Source organism: Cavia porcellus, unplaced genomic scaffold (assembly GCF_034190915.1).
Source record: "Cavia porcellus strain 051 isolate PalLab524CR breed Dunkin Hartley unplaced genomic scaffold, mCavPor4.1 scaffold_21, whole genome shotgun sequence".
Lineage (NCBI taxonomy): Eukaryota > Metazoa > Chordata > Mammalia > Rodentia > Caviidae > Cavia > Cavia porcellus.
Genome location: NW_026947504.1, coordinates 25,382,867 through 25,400,212, shown reverse-complemented (window position 1 = coordinate 25,400,212; position 17,346 = coordinate 25,382,867). Strand labels below are relative to the sequence as shown.

Sequence of the window (17,346 nt, the reverse complement as noted above, 5' to 3'; positions counted from 1 at the left end):
CGGCAACATGTTTTTTTTTTTTTACCACCCATCTCCATTCTTCAGCCTGAAGTCGATCACTATCCTTTTTATAAGAGCATACATCAGACCATAGGGGTTCCACCTTCATGAAATGATCTAAATCTAATTACTTGTCAAGGCCCCACCTCTAAATGCCATAACACTGGAAATTAGGATTTTAACATAAAAATTGGGGGTGGGATATAAACATTCAGTCTACAGAAAATGCTAACATGCGTTACAAAGCTGAATGTCTTAGTTGTATTATATCTGGTTATATATTAAGCGATGCTATTGTTCTCATAATTTAAAAAATGGATTATTAAAGTTGGAAATTAATCATCAATGCCTAGAAAAAAGGAAGAAACCCTGGCAGTACCTACTCAGTGTGCAGAGTGGAGGGAAGATTCTTGACTCCTACGACTGCTCTTGGGGTCGCTGTGGCATGTGACCTTACTTTGAATGTTGAGAAGTCGAATCACTATAGGATGATTTCAGTAGGCACTCGGCCATTACATCCCCTCTTCTCTCAGCCATCACTACCCTGCTCTCACTCTGCATTCACTAAATAGCTTCCGACTGTAATATGCTTTCCCACGCAGATTTCCTACGGGGAAGAATGTGCTGCCCTTGCAGACTTGAACAGTTCATCGAATTGCTAAATTTCTCTTCTTAGCTAGCTAGCTGTCATTTTCACCCATACATGCATCTTTTATGAACTCAGCTGGTGTATGCTGGATGTCTAGAAGCTAAAATAGTCTAGGAATACTAATCAAATAAGGCCAAGTTCCCTGAATACTCACTCACAGAATTTGTCCCCTATTTCAGTCTTCCTCTTCATGTCAAACTGGCACACTCGTGGGTGATCTAAACCTTCCTGTGCGTATGCCAGTCAGCATTCTGGCCTCTATTCGTTCAGTGCACATAGTTTATTAGCTTTCCCGCTCCTCCACATCAGCCAACCCGCTCCCACGGCCACACCTTAGATCTTGTCACCACCTAAAACTAGTTTACACCATAAATCATTGATTCAATTATCTTATTCTTGAACTACGACCTTCCCTCGTTCTAGTTGGCTAGTTCATTTCCCTCATGTCAGCTGGAGCTAAAGTTCCTTCAAGGAATGAGAGAAATATAGAGTTTTCTCATAGATTCTTATTTTCTAAAGATTATGACTCACTTGCCTTTCTTTCGTGGTGAAATATATCTAGCGTACATTAGATCATTTTAACCATTTTTAATCATATAGTGCATTAGTATACTCACACTTCTATGCAGCTATCCATTTGCAGGAAGCCTTTCACCTTGTAAAACTCAATCCCCGTACACATTAAACAACAGTTTCCTGTTTTTCCCTCCCTGCAGCCTCTAGAACTGACCACTGTATGTTCTACATTTGAATTTGACTACCTTAGATATTTTATATACATGGAATCATATATATTTGTCTTTTGTGACTAGTTTTTTTCACATTGCCCTCAGATTCATTCATGTTGTACCAGGTGTCAGAATTTCTATTGTCTGTATTTACCGTAATTTACCAATCCATTTATCTGTTGATGGATAGCTACATTGTTTCATCTTTTGAATATTATGAATAATGTTGCTATAAATAGGGATGTGTTAGCTCATCTTTCCTGTTGTCAAACTGAGAGGCTCAATGACTTATGAGCCAAACTATTACCAAAATGATTCCTCAAATATTTTCCATTTTTCTTCTATCTTTGTTTTTCCTAAAATGAGAGCAACAATTCAGGCATGATTTCTGATAGTGCTTTCTTCCTAAGCTATTTTATACTTGTAAAATGAAGTTCATTGATTAAGTATGCTATCAATGAATGTGAGAACACTATTTATGTCCATGAGCTAACCCATGTTTATTGAATAGCAAAGATATATGAGGTAATACATCAAGAAGATCCAGACTAATAATATGGTTTCAAATATAGTTTTAAACAAGCATTTATAATTGTTTGCATGGTCCATTCTCCTTTAGGTATGTAGAAATGTTTCATTTCCTACTATCTTCCTCTTAGGAGAAGCCATGAGACTAGTTCTGATAAATTGATTGCAAAAAGTGTGTGTATGTGTGTGTGTCTTTTAGGCTGAAGCTGTATGCATTTACTTCTATGCTAAAGCTCTCTCTTCCTCTTCTCATCAACTAAGGAGGCCACTTGTTCCAGATGGTGTAGCTATGGGATGATAGAGCTGCTAACAAATAATCACTGTGCAGCCACATAGAAGGCATTTGCCTTGGAGATGTGCCCAGAACCCCAACAGACATTTTGTAAGCAAGCAATAAACCACTGAGACTTGTGAGGTCATTTGCTTCTGCAGCATAACATAGCTTATCTTGACTTATATAATTGTGAATTATTTAAGTAAATTGTGGGTTGATGCACATTCATCAACCATGCTTTAAAAAAAGAATGAGGCTGATACGAGCTGATGTAGAAAATATCTCCATTATATTAATTTTAAAAAGATACAGAATACAATGCATAGCACATTCCTATTTGTGTAAAATAAAAGTTAACATACACATACTGATAAATCTTTCCTGAAGTATAAAATGTGATGAGAGTGGCTGTCTCTGGGAGGAGGATAGGAGGACACACAGACACGAGTGTGAAGCATTGTTCAGTGTTTAACTCTTTCAGCCATTTACATATCTGCAAAGCAAGCAAGCAAGCAAGCAAGAAAGAAAGAAGAGGAAAGAGAGAAAGAAAGGTGTAAATAAATCCAAGAGTCAAGCCATCAGAAGTAGAAGCAAAAATTTGAGAACTCAAGCAGATGCATAAGGGTAAGCTATTTTGTTTTTTGTTCATTGACAATAGGTTTTGACTGATTAAATAAAAATATCAATCCATATGTTGAAAATTAATTTTTGTCTCTTGAAATTTGTATATGTTTAGAAACAGGTGATGTACTTTATATGTAATACAAATTCGGTAAATTGATTTCTTAATTTTTGTTTATGTATATATTTACCTTATATAACCTTACTAAGAATATGTTGAAAAAAATAAAATCAAGCCTGGGATTTAGCTCAGTGGCAGAAGTGCCTGCTTGGCAAACACAAGATTATGAGTTCAACCCCTGGTACCAAAAATAAATAAAATAAAATCACAATTTGGAACAATTGATTCAAACCCAGTAGTTTTGAGTTCAACAGAAATTGAATAATTGGAAATTAAAGGTTTTTATGTATTGGTAAGTACCTAGAAAATGTAAGATATGTTAGAATTTAGAAAACACTTTAAAAATAATTTTGGCTTTTAGTTATGATAACATGTACAGAAAGTTATTCTTGAATTTTTAGAGTGTTTTGTTTAGAGACATCCAAATAACAGCACTCATTTGTTTCAAGTTACTACATATTTTTCCTTATAGATCTGTCTTGATCCTTACTTTTCTCTTGTGACTTGTTGGAATTTTGTACTAATAAAAATAGCATTACTTATATGAATTATTTTTCTTGAGAATTTTTAAGAGAAAGAAAGATTTTCCAACCACGTAAACCAAAGGCAGGCCTGTTATGTGTCAGAGAACAGTTTTCTAACATGGCAGAGAACAAACAGCACGATGTGCTTGGGAGGATCTTTCTATCTACAAGCCGCTCAGTTTTGCTTCTAAGCAAAAATTGAGCGAGTGCTGAGTACTCAGATAACTGTGAGACAGAGGGTACCTTTCTTCTTCAAAGCCAAAAGGAACACTGTGACCCAGCATCTCTGCGATGGCCATATGTGCAGACAAAAGCCTGCTAGATTCTACTGATTAGCTTTGCTAGATGTTGCTTCCCGGGGTGAAATCAAGCTGCTTTAACATTATATGTTACTACTTAACAACTCAGCCTCCCAGCTCCTGTCCAGAATTTCTGACTTGTTCCTGGTCCTGCATGACCTCTTACTCTTTCCTAGTCTATGTGCATACTATACATCTAGCACTCTTGCATCCTTTGTAAACCTAGGATAACCTATTCAGTGTCACAGACCGGTTTTCTAACACGGCAGAGGAGAACAAACACCATGCCGTGCTTGGGAGGACCTCTCTATCCTCTCTATACACGAGCCACTCAGTTACGCCTGCAAGTCAGAATTGTGAACACTGGGACAACATCTGCAGGCAACGGCATGCAGCATAGTCCAGTCCCTTCAATGGTATCTAGACAAGTGAGTAGGACACTTCAAGAGGAATCTTCCAGGAAATTATATAATTAGTCATCTCCACAATGGTGAGGAACTAGGACAGTCAACTTGTCATTGCACTTGTCAGTGTTATATATTCTTCCCTCAAAAGTTATGTGTCAAAATTCAACAATTGAATTATTTTCTGTTGAAACAAGTCTGCTTGAAATCTAAATTGTTCTCACAGAAATATTTTTAAAAGATTTTTCTTTTTATTTTACTCAGACATCGATAATTATTTTATATTTAAATAGATCATATGTTAGTTATAATGATTTTTGTCATTTTTATGTGTGACGAAGGCTTTTAGCATCTGAGTCGGTTCAGCCGACTTCCCCATTATATAACCTCTCCCGTTAGAGAAGCTTCAGGAGCCACATACGTGTTCACGTGTCCTGGAAACTTTTATTGAGACACATGACCAAGTCTTGTTTGTGAGAACCTTTTTCTTGACAAATATGGGGATGTTGGAGAATCAGTCATGGTGCTTTATTTGAGAGATTTATCTTAAAAGAAGCAGCGAATACCTCTCATTTTCCATTTCATATTGGTTTCTTCAGATTTGTAAAGAGAAGTTCCAGAATGCTTTGAGGGCGATTAGAAAAGTGTATACAGAAAGAAAAGTGCAACGGACCAAAGGTTTACATGGCCAGGAGGCATCCACAATGTGGGGACAACAGAAGAAGGGCACCAAAATGCACAGCAAGAGCCCTCCCCCAACTTTAAACCTGCTGGCACTTTGGTCTTGGACTTCTCAGCCTCCAAATCTGTGAGATATATAGACAAATTTTTGTTGTTTTTTTATTTACCCATTCTAAGGTATTTTTATAGAGTCATGTCAGCTAAGACAGTGTAGGTAAAGAACCCCAAACTCTGGTTCAAAACTGTAATAGTTTGGATACGGCCTAAATTTGTCCTCAAAAATTCAGCCACATTGGAGACTGGTTCCTTGGTCCAGCAGTGGGCCCTGTAACATAGAGACTGTTGGGGTCCACAGGTCACTGGAGGCCAACCCCTTCCTTTCTCCACATATGGAATGAGGACCCTGCTGCATGCTCGTGCTGTGGTGTGTTGCCTTTGCAGAGCCCCAGAGTAACAGGGCCAGTGGATGGTTTCTGGGACTTCCAAATCTGTGAGCCGAAATGCAGCTTTTCTCTTTATAAGCCAGTTAACTCAGGCATTTTGTTACACTAATGGAAAGCTGACTAAAAAGTATTTGATGTTTTCCCTACTAAGTTTTGGCTCTGGTTTGGGCTGACTAGTTCTTTCTACTTCCAGACTCTTTCTTTTTTTAATAGGAATGTTTATTTTGTCCTTATCCCATTCCTATATCTTGGAAGTATATGATTTGTTTTGCTTTTACAAGGGCTCACAGTTGAAAGAATGTGTCTGAGGAGATTTTAGACTTGGATATTTGAACATCACTGGATGGAATAAGACACTATGGAATAGTGTCTTGGAATAAGACTATTGGAGACAGAATGTGCACTCTTTTCACTGAAAGATGAGCATGAGTCTTGGTGTCCACAGGTAGAAAATTATGATTTGAATTTGGTCTCAGATTATACTCACAAGGTTCATGTGTTGGAAGCGTGGTCCTTATTATGACAATGATGGGAGGTGGAACCCTTCAGAGATGGAGCCTAGTTTGTAGGGCTTTGAAGGCCCCCTCCTTTGCTCTAGCTTCCTGTTTTGGGGTGTGGCATTTTCTTCCATCATCAACTTCCACCATCATGGCATCATTATTGTCGTCAGAGCCAATCTAATAATAAATAGCACTTTTCCCTTGAACTTTAGAACTGTGAGCTAAAAATTTCCCCCAAAACAGAAAATAAAACAAAACATAAAAGGATTAACTATGAATCTCTTTTCTTTATAAGGTCAGCCTGTGTTGGCCATTTTGTTATAGTACCAAAAATAAACTAATTCAGGAGTACAAAGTGCATCTACAGAGTAGCATTCCTAATTGGCAAGGTATTATTTCCTAAGCTAGCTGACTGAACATTCAGTAAGCATTCTGCCAATCTATGAAGGCAAACTACTTTCAAATGATGGGGCATATGATGCATATGATTCCATGGACACCAATATATTGCATTTTACTAAAAGCAAATGGATCAAAGAGAGGCTGCTAATGAATAAAGTGTTAAATAAATCTATAGGTGGTGGTGATTGCAGATATATGGCAATGAGGAAAGATGATTTCAAATAAAAAAATGTCTATTTCAATAATGCAAAAAACTTCCCTTTTATGAAGAAATGCAACCAGCCTGATACCAAGGGCCTTGTGATTCTCCTGGATTCTGCATCAGAGGCTCATATCTAGTTAATACAAGAGTCACACCAACCAGACAGTATTGGTTGGGGAAGTCAATTTTGTTAAGGTTATCTTAGAGTAAACACGTGTTTATGAGCTTAGAGAGCAATCACAAGAGTTTCCTAGGGAATGCCTAATATTATTACAAATCCATATTCATTCTTTTCCAGAACACCCAGTAGAAACCAAGAGCTGTTCCTTGGATGGATGATTACTACTTGGTAAAGTAAATGTGCTTATGCTCAAATACCACAGGGACCTCTGTTGTGGTTCTCTAATTGGAATTTCCACAAAGTTTAGAGGGCATACCAATCAGCTGAAGAAATTTTGAATCCTGTTTGATTCACTTGACTCTAAAAAAACAAATAGGGGCTACCTGCAATAAAGTTTAGACCAACTAGCCCCTTCTACTCCTAGGTTCCAGTCAAAACTTGAAGCCATCCTATGAATGAATAAAAGAAGCACATCCATGTTATCTGTTACTCCCCAAATTCAATGAAGTTTATGAAATGTAGTTTCTTTCTTTAATGGTATGGGGTACAAGATACAGTAACCTGTTCTTCACCTTGGAGAGGTGATCTCTGTGTGCTTCAGGCGGAAGAAAGGGCCATCAAAAGCCCATCACCGCTACCTTACATTTCTGGGTATTATCAACATGATATAACAGGGCAGCTGAATAGCATGACACCCTATGAAATAAAGGACTCCAAGTACCAAACTGTGGCACATAGTTCATGAGCTATTACCATGAGACCAGACAGGAATACTACTGTTGCTGTCAGGTGAAGGTGAACTTCTGGTTTTTGAAATAGCATTTGTCAGATGAATAGATGCAAACTAGAAATTTTATTTGTTCTAATAATGAAATTACAAGTGGAGTGGCCATTTTGGCCTGAAATACAGATTACATGTATGATGATCAACTGGGCATGAGTATTGATGAAACATTTTGAACACTAGAGGAATTTTGCTTAGGCCAAAAGAGTTATTTCTATATCTTTTAAGTCTTCCAATGTGGCCTTTAATTTTACGTCTTTCCCCCACCTTTTCTGGTCTCCTCCCTATGATATAACATTGGTTTTGATTTACCATTTTGGAAGAGGAAGGGCGTTCTAAGCATTTTACTTATCCCTTCCTACCATAGTAGGTATGGTAATCATATGATTAATCATTAAAACTAGGATATTTTTATAGTAACAAAGTTGTACTAGTAATAATTATGCTGGAAAAACCAGATGAAAACTATTACACCAGTGGTCAGTGATCCAGTTTGGGTTTTGGTCATTTGCTGAGGTTATCTGTAATGACAGCACATTTAGCAACCTGGAAATAACAGTTACATAGGTTCAGCTTATTGGGACTCCATGGGTGAGAGCTCTGTTCATACCTGATCTCTTTACCCCTCTCCCCTAATAAGTGAACCAAACTGATAATCTATCTTCAATATCTGAAATAAGTGCCTACTCAAAGCCTGTGTCAAATAATCAAGGAAAGGTCAGAGTATTACGTTTTTCTTATTAAACAAATCCTTTAGTAAATGACTATAAATTCCTTTGTGGAAGTTTAGAAAGAAAATCATAGTGCACACTTGTTAGGACAGGATACAATAAGTGTATCCAGCCTTCTCTCAATTCTGTGGGATATCTAGTCTGAGAATTAGGTGAAGAGCTTTTATTCTGTTGTGGTAGCTAAAAGCAGACTCTCTAAGTCTAGGGGCCTGTTACTGTGATATTAAATAGGACCTCTGAGGGCTGGTCACTACTGTTCCAATTAGAGGTTAGGGGTGGTCAAGTACATGTACTCAAATGTCTGCTGTTTAATACTTTCCTCAGGTTAAGCCACTACAGTGTCTTCTAGAAAGGGCAGGAACAGCTTCATTCTGCTTTATGGGGCAAAGAAGATGGTACCTTTTGAATCCTTCAATTCTTTCCAAATAGTCCTACAGGATGTCTATTCTTTTCCAATAAATACTAAAATTTTCATACAAGAGTTCTAGAAAAGCTGTGAATTTAATTAACACATTCATGAATGTGTTGAGCTAAATACTGAGTTTTGATTTGGGGTATTTTTGCTCAGTAGCCCAAAAGAGAACACATTTTGTGTGTTTACTTGTTTTTAAAGAAAGCTTGTTGTTATTCTCTAACTTCAAGCTGCTCATAACATACGACCCAACTTCCACCCAGTTTTTCTTGATCCCCTCTTCTTAAAGTGAAAAAGGATGCTCATAAAATTATGTTGGGATACAAAACACAAAAATATTAGAGAAGTGACATACAATCACTGTATTCATGTTCTATCTTTTTTTTTTTTTTTGTACCGGGGATTGAACTCACGACCTCAGGCTTGCCAGGCAGGTGTTTATGCCACTGAGCTAAATCCCCGGCCGCTTTATGCTCTATTTTCTGATTAATATTTTCTCATTAATCATCAGGATTCTTTAAGTCTTTAATGAGTAGCCATTATAAGTGACTAGAGATAGCAACGTGATTAAATTTGACTATCTTGGAAGTGTATCATACCTTAATACTATAATAACATGATTTTATGATTCTTCCGTCTGAGAACTTGAGATAATAAATCCCAGATTCTTGCATTACTACAAAAGTGTGTTCTCAGAAGTCTACAACTTTTATTCATCTTACCAGTATCTTATCAGAGTTCTTGGTAAAAAAAAAAAATGAGTCTTCATAAAGAATGTTGGACTACCTGGATTCCCAAAGGTACCTATTTACTTCACAGCACAGCATCTTTTGGAGCATCTGGAAACATGATGTAGGGCCATTTGGTGAAACCAACATTATGTCTACAAGGGAGACTACACAATACCTTTTTCAGTTATAATTTTGATATTTAATTATTGTCATGTGCAATCTTAACAGTTAATTGTACACTTTTATAACTAAGTAAACCTTTTCCTAATTACCTGGAACAAATGAACAACTCTAGCATGTATGAATAGAATATAACAGTGACAACAAAACACAAAACCAATCATTTTCATGCTGTGGAAGGAAAGGCAACCAAGGCCAATTTTCTAGCCCTAAGACAGAATTTTGTCTTACTAATAAATGAAGAATTACTTTATGTGAACTACAAATTAACTTTAAGTTCCATTATTCTAGGAGCTTATAAAATGCCAGCAAGGACATATAATTGAATAATTATATATCACAAAATGTTAGAGAAAAATAGTGTAGGTAATTAAAATTTGTATGCGTATAGAGGTCAAGGAATCTTTTTCTCTTGTTTTTGCTTTTCTGGCTAGCAAGAGAGTGGGATAAAGGCTGGAAGGCTGGGCTTACACCTGGCCTTAGATATGGTGGTACTATTTTCTGATCAGCAGAATTATCAGACAGAAGATGGTTATATATCTAGTCAGATATCTGCAGTATATCTAGATTTTCACTGTCCCATTTGCTTTTCCCATACCTTTGGAAGGGGTTGTTTTATTTGTTAATATTTATACATTTCTCAACTGTAAGACATTTTTTTGCTTTTATGTTTGTTTTTCCTGACAGTAAGAGATGTGGGTAAAGAGAAGAGATCTATTGGGCTTATTCCATGCTTTGGCAGAGGAAATTTGTGTAGGTGTAGTTCAGAAAATCATTGTGTCATCAGGGTAAAAGACTCTGAAAAGAGGAGCTTGACCAAGAATTCTGGGATATGGGATCACCAATGTGCAGATTTCAGCATGGCTGTGGTCTTGGAGCTTACTCTCTAATGAAATTAACTATACTTTTTATGTGCCAAGTTGAGTATTAGGCCTTTGTCATCATGGAAATTTCTATTATTTGCAACAGGGTACTCATTTCCTATGTGATCATAAGAGGTTTCACTGTGTGAACAGGAATGTGCCCCGTGGCCCAAATATTACACTCCAGAAAACTAGTGTTTTCATATAAACCTCCTTAAACTGCTTTTTAAAAATTGCTTAAACGATCCATCTTACTCTTGACAGCAAATAATAGTGGTTTTCTTTTAGATCTGTCATACAATAAATGTACCCCCAAAAAATATGTTAAAAAGACGCTGAAGTAAAAAAATGTTTAAAAGTAGTGGTCTTACAGTCACGTGAGTTAAAGGCAAACGCAGTTTGTCATCTCTCATGTTCGTTTTTTGGGATTTGTTTAATGACATTGCAAAACAAGTCTACAAAATCAGGAAAGCATAGATTTGTCCTTTGGAAGTCATTTTTATAGGATTTTTTTCAAAGCTATTACAATTATACTTATCAAATAAAATTGCAATTTGATGTTTCTTTTTTTAGATTCCAGTTTTCCAAGTTGAAAATTTGAGCTTTGATCTTTACCTATTAATTACTCAACATAAGCTTCTCAGCATGCATAATTTTATAAGAAATTACTATACTTCATTCTGGAATGGGTTTTCCCAGGACTTAATAGCCTGTACTTTAATGTACAGTAAGTTAAAATTTCCCAATTTGATCAATTCCTTTTAAATTTGAATGAGATTCTACTTTTCCTCATGTTCTCAGATAATGCTATTGATTTATAGACAGTGGGGGTGGGACTTTGAGTAGATTTTGCAGTAGCAATGAAATAAGTCCATCAAGACCCAGACACACTTGCTTGACTCTCCCCATGATAAAGATGCTCCTGCTTATCTAATATACAGGTCTAGACTTCAGCTGTGAAACAGAATAAAACCTAGAAGTTTGAACTAGTTCTGCTACTAGCCTGGGCCATTGCGGTACTATCTTCTGATCACAAGAAGTAACAGAGAACAGACAATTATTTTCACCTCTGAAGAATCTCTAGGCTTTCACTATTTTTATGTCCACAGACTCCAATTGTTTTATTTGCTAATATTTCCGAGCTTAGGTTCAACTTCAAGCCAAGGATATTACTGCAAGAGAAGTAAGAATAGAAAATCAATACCTTATTGATTGCCAGTGAAAATGACTGTGAATGACTTCAGTTACCTCTTTGTAGCATAAGGACCATTGTTCCATCTTCTCTATTTATGGATCTCTGAGTTTTCATAATGAAAATGTTAAGACTGAATCAAAGACTAGGAAAAAAAAGTCTTCATGCCTTTCAAGTTTGTAAATCTGAAAATAGTGTATTTAAAAAAATCTTTCAGTGTTGGACTAAAATTGTTTGTTTCCCTCTTTAGTTTTTAAACAAGGAAAAGTGTCATTTTGTGGGGTCACGTCTCTAAGGAAAAGTGGTTACACTTAGCCTGATTAAAGTAAAAATACATACCTGTGCACAATATTCTCACTTCATCTCAATATATTAAAAAATCTGGCTTCTCTAATATTTTTTATTTTGTGAAAAAATAGAAAAAAATTTCATAACAAAATGAGGAAATAACAATAGTTAATACACTGGGTATCATTATCTTCAAAGTAGTCCCTCAGTATAAGACATCAACTGAAAAGATTCTTACAGAAAAGAAACAGACAATACAATACTCTCTTTTCATGATAATGTATTTATTTTAGATCTGACATTTCTTTCAGTCACTAAACATGAATTTTTAAATTTTACAGAAATCACAGAGAACTCAATTATTTTTTAAACATCTTGGAGCTTAAGAAAATGTATTCATTAGCTATCAGAATAGGGAGTCAGAGGAGGATGCGAGGAGACTAGATTGGAAGTGTCTGCTTGACAGTGTCTGGATAAACAGGATTCTGCAGATACAGGGTAGCTCTTAGGACTCCACAAACTGCAGACTCAAGGAGATTGATTCTGACTACACCACCTTTGGGAAGGCTGACTTTAAAAGAACTGAAATCTTCCTGTTATTTTAATACTGAGTCACTTAGAACACTTCGATTGAAAGCAACAGAAACGACTTCAGATCATCTAAATGAAAGAAACAGTACACCGGAAGGTCAGGGGCATTTGCAGAATTCTGGAAATAACGAAGACTCAGTCTTCAGAAGGCACAAGAACTAGAGCAGCTGTTTACTGAGATCCAGGCTCAGAAGTAAAACAGCATCAAATATTTTCTATCCCTTCTTTTGGGGCTCCAGTTTTGGAAGACAGGGTACAACTGATTTAGCTAGTGTCCTGGCCTTAAGACTGACAAGACATACTGACATATACCCCATCTATGTGCTTGGAAGATGAGGAAAGGGCTCAGAGAGGAGCTAGCAAATTAGCCACTACTAGATGAAGGATAGGAAAAAATAACAGCAGCTGTCCCCTGCAGGTAGCATTCCTATCCAGACATGTCAGTCTCCAGGCGTGGGCTTTCCTTTCTCCTCTCTCTTTAGCTTTATGTTCTCGACACCACCCAGCTTCTCCCCAGTCCTTTCTACTCTAGACTCACCTCATGGAAAGCATGTGAAAACTCTATTTCCGCTTCTTTATTGTATGGAGGAGCTCTTACTTTGATTAGGCTATGCCACTTGGTTTAGTTCTGCTTAGTTCTGCTCTATTCTTGAGATACAATCTCTTCAGTACTAATGACTGGAAACTTTTCTTATTTCCTGGACCTGAGATGGATTGGTACTTGCTTTGCTTCTCTCTACTCCCTCGCTCCCACCAGAGGTTTGGGTGCTTCCCTAACCATCTAATGTGTGCCTGGGGTCATGTTCCCTACACTGAACACACAGAGGTGCTCTGCCTGTTGGATTCTGGATTTCTTAGCACCCTGCTTCCTCTATGTGCTTACTTTCAGTATTCCTGCTAGGATGGTGCTGACGCCAACTGATTGTCTGCCAAATTTTTCTCTTGTTTTAAAATTCAGAAACATTTCTTTTTACCATTCTGCTCATCCAGTATTCCCACTTACTTGTATTCTTTAAATTTGTTTTAGTAAATACTGAGTAGATATAAAATCCTAATGATATTATATGTAAGAGTTACAGAAATGTAAACTAATGATCTCCAGTGTGCTCACCACCCTGTTTAAGAAGTAGGATGCAGTCCCATTCTCTCTTAAAATAACTCTCTGCCCAACTATTTAGAATGGGCTTCTCTCACCTGTGAAGGAAAGAACATTATAAAGTAAAATCTCATCTCTAACACTATTTGTGTGATCTTGGATAGGTTACTACTCCTCTCTGATGCTCAGTTAAAATCTTGCAAGTTAGCTAACAACATGATGATCACTGTAGAGATATAAATGTACTTTGTGTATCTGATGGTTCTCAGGGTCTCAGTATCTCTAGTACTCTGCTTCTCTTCCTATGCCTGCTGGCCACTGTCACCCTGACTACGCTCACAGGTAGGATGCTCTGTGGTAGATGAATCCAAGATTCCTAAATCTTTCTCAAGTGAATAAAAAATTGGTCTTATAGTAGAGCTCAGCAGATACCAACGGGTCTTGACTGTAAGGAAAAAGAATATATATGTGGTTCGCACAATGAGGATTCATCACTGCTAGGTTACAAGATTGCATAGAGGACTAAAGGTATCATAATAGGACACTACTCTTCCATATCTAACCACTTCAGCATGGCTGCCATTTAATTATGCCCTCCAGACTTCCGGGAGAACATGGCGGACAGATAGCAGCAGCTATGGAGGCTCTCTGAAAGACCCAGCTTAGAATTCAGGAATGGTGCGGAGTAAGGAATCATAAGCAAGTGGAGATATGCCCTGCTGACCCAAGAACGAACTGGGCTGAGAAAAACCAACTGGGAATACAATCCTCGTGCTATAACAGGAACAGAAAAGCCTCAGTGGGGAAGCTGGAGCCCGTGCCATTGGAAGCCACAATTTGGGTTTCCCGCCGCCACTGCTGCTGCATCTACATCTGCTTGGCAGGGAGAGAGAAGAGCGAAAGCTCTGAGAATGGGATCGGTGAATGGAGTTGAAAGCAGGACGGGCGGGGAGCTGTGCATTGACCTGCGGTGAGTGAGAGAAACTGGGACTCTTCCACTGTCTAGGAGACTCCAACAGAGGACATTCTAGGACTGGGCAGACTTGTGGGAACAGGGTGCTGCAGTGACTTCAGTCACATATTCCCCTCTCAAGCAGGATTGGTGAGCAGTGCCTAGCCTACGTGACACTGCTGGCTGAGACCCAGTAGACTAGCACAACCCAGATCCCAGTGCCTGAAAGTGACCTGGAGGGGCGGGCCCCACATAGGCTGCCTGGTCTGCAACTTCCTGGTGCGCTGTGGTGGGCAGGAACACCTAGCCGGCGCAATTCAATCAGACTGTGGCTGACAGGGAAGGAAGCTGGGCCTCCTATATACGCTTGCATATATAAGGAATAAAGAATATGGGAAGAGGCAGCAACAAGAAAGGGTCCTCGGCCCCCAATCCTGAGAAAGAGGCAATAGCAGACACAGCACCAATAGATATAAAGTGCTATCTCCAGAGCCTCATAGACAAGTTCAGGAATGAAGTTATTAATGACCTGAAGCTAGACATAAGCAGAATAGTTAGAGAAATGCTAAGCACCACCCAAGAAAAAAACAGATGGTGGAATGGAAGAACAGAAAAAGAAGGGAGAATTGTTTGATGGAGAAAATAGAGAAAGCATAGAATACATGAAGCAGGTTCAAAGAGATTACCAGGAAACTAAAAACTCTATCGAAAACTGGCATAACAGCTTGAATGAAACTAAGGACAGATTATCTGAACTGGAGGGCAGATTTGTAATATGGGAGCATGAAATGAAAAACTTCTTAAAAATAACAAAGAAACAAACAGCAATAATACAAATACTAGAAGATGGTAAGAGGATCTATAACTTAAGAATTAAGAACATAAAAGAAAAGGTAGGGACACAAACAAATGAACTACAAAAGCTACTCACAGAAATAATCCAGGAGAATTTTCCTAATTTAGCAAAAGGAAAAGATACTCAGTTGTATGAAGCATACAGGACCCCAGCCACCTACAACCCAAACGGAACTACACCCAGGCATATAATAATAAAATTCCAGAAATCCAATACAAGAAACAAGAAACAGATCACTTACAGGGGAACCCCCATCAGAATTACAGCAGATTTCTCGGCACAAACCATCAAATCACGAAGAGCGTGGGGGGAAATAATTCAAGCTTTGAAAGATAATAATCTCCAGCAAGATTGATATATCCTGCACAACTATCCCTGGAAATTGATGGAAAAACAAGGTGCTTCCAGGATAAAGAGGAACTAGGACAATATGCAATTCAACCAATTCAACTCTACAGAGAATACTACAGGATATTCTAAAAAAGAAAAATATGAAGAATCCAGAAATAGTGGCAGAGAGGCCACAATGAATGGAGCAGAAAACAAAATGAAGAACACAAACTGACAACTAATGACAGAAAAAGAGCTCAACAGAAATGAGGCAGGGAAGATTGGATGATAGGAACAGCTATTTTGGAGAAAATGACGTCTTAATAGGTAATACTGATTTAGTATCATCTTGTTTTGAAGTCTCATCAAGCTTTTGTTCTTCTGTCTCCATTGGTCTAAACAGGTTGTATCTTATTGGATTTTATTATGTATGATAGTATAAGCAAAAACTTTCATAGACAAGGAGATTATACAGAAACCATTGTTCATTTTCTGTTAGTTGATTCTAAATACCCTGTAATACTGTCATTCTCTTAAATGGTTTTACATTGTTTTGATATATTTGCTGCTACAGTATACGAAGTTATACTCAAAGATTTCAAGGAAAAAGACAATATGGTAACTACTTTTATGTCGGGATTATCTTGTGGTGAAACACTATTTTGCTTAAATGGTTATGTTTTGATCTGCACTGTTTTGTTTTTATGCTCTCTTTTATCTCAGTCTCCATTTTATTATTTACTTTTTTATTTTTATCCTTTTAATTAAGGGAAAAATAAATAAAAAATAGCAGGATATATTATAGTAACCCACTTTGACTTTCCATTATCTTGATTTAAAGCCCTGTATAGCTCTCACTATCTTTTTTGACTGATGTCCCTCTATTCTGTTTTGCTTGATAGTACCAGGTTCGAAAGTTTAGGCAACAGCTGTGAAGATAGTGGGATTCATTATGAAGCCCATTCTGGTTGACTATTATCTACTTTTGAAGACCTGTAATGTCTCCAATGTTTTGGTTTTGCCGGTTTTGTTCTTACTGTTTTGTTCAATTTTATTATAACTGATGATATAGGCAATTCTATTAGAGAGAGTGGGAGGCATTATGATAACCATTGTTGATCACCTTATATTATGCTTTTACATTATCTATTATATCCACCCTTTTGATTTGACTGACTCTGTTCTGTTATGTCACATTTGGTTCTACTCCCTTCCAAAAAAGTAATAAGAACTGTGGGAGCAACAAAACCCAAAATGTGTAATTGTCATTGTAGAAAAGAGAGGAAAAGAAAGTGCTCTAAACGATATAACTGCATATATATTTAAGTATATAAGATAGATAATGATATTACTGAGTTTTGTTGGATCATTGAACAGAACTGTTTGCAGTCTCACTGTTGAAATGTCCACTTTATAAACTTTAATTTTGTAACTTGAACAACTATTTCTAAGATGACAATATGTAATCCATTAACTAGTGATTTCCTACTGTTTATTTTTTTCTGTAAATCTGTATAACTTGTACCCTTTCTCTGCTTTTTTTCTTTTTCTCCTTAAATAAATTAAAAAAATAATAATAATTATGCCCTCCAACCAGTGTTTACTCCAGTCAATATACTTACCTTCTTTGTTGGTCAGTATCTCCTGGAGTATGTTTCTGTGTATATAATTTGTCATGCTAGATACTGTTTATTTGTTCAAATAATTTCCTTCACACTAGACAGAGCATTTCAAGTGTAAGGCTGTTTCTTGCTTTTATCTCACCTTCCTCTACTCAGCACTATGACTGGCACATAGTAGGCCAATAAATGTCAGTTTCATAGCAGGTACAGAGAAACCTTCA

The 17,346-nt window shown here is 37.2% G+C and overlaps 1 long non-coding RNA gene across 5 annotated transcripts in view; it reads left to right on the top strand.

Moving 5' to 3' along the window:
* The window catches only part of LOC134471943 (uncharacterized), a 65,591-nt gene extending 48,495 nt beyond the window's left edge, over positions 1 to 17,096 (top strand). For 2 of the 5 annotated variants that reach the window (XR_010041701.1, XR_010041700.1), the window contains 3 exons: positions 2,661 to 2,803; positions 4,748 to 4,956; positions 6,675 to 17,096. This is a non-coding gene — a long non-coding RNA (uncharacterized LOC134471943). The remainder of the gene's footprint in view (positions 1 to 2,660; positions 2,804 to 4,747; positions 4,957 to 6,674) is intronic. The other 3 variants (XR_010041705.1, XR_010041704.1, XR_010041699.1) reach the window with 3 other exon arrangements.
* Positions 17,097 to 17,346: the final 250 nt, after the last annotated feature.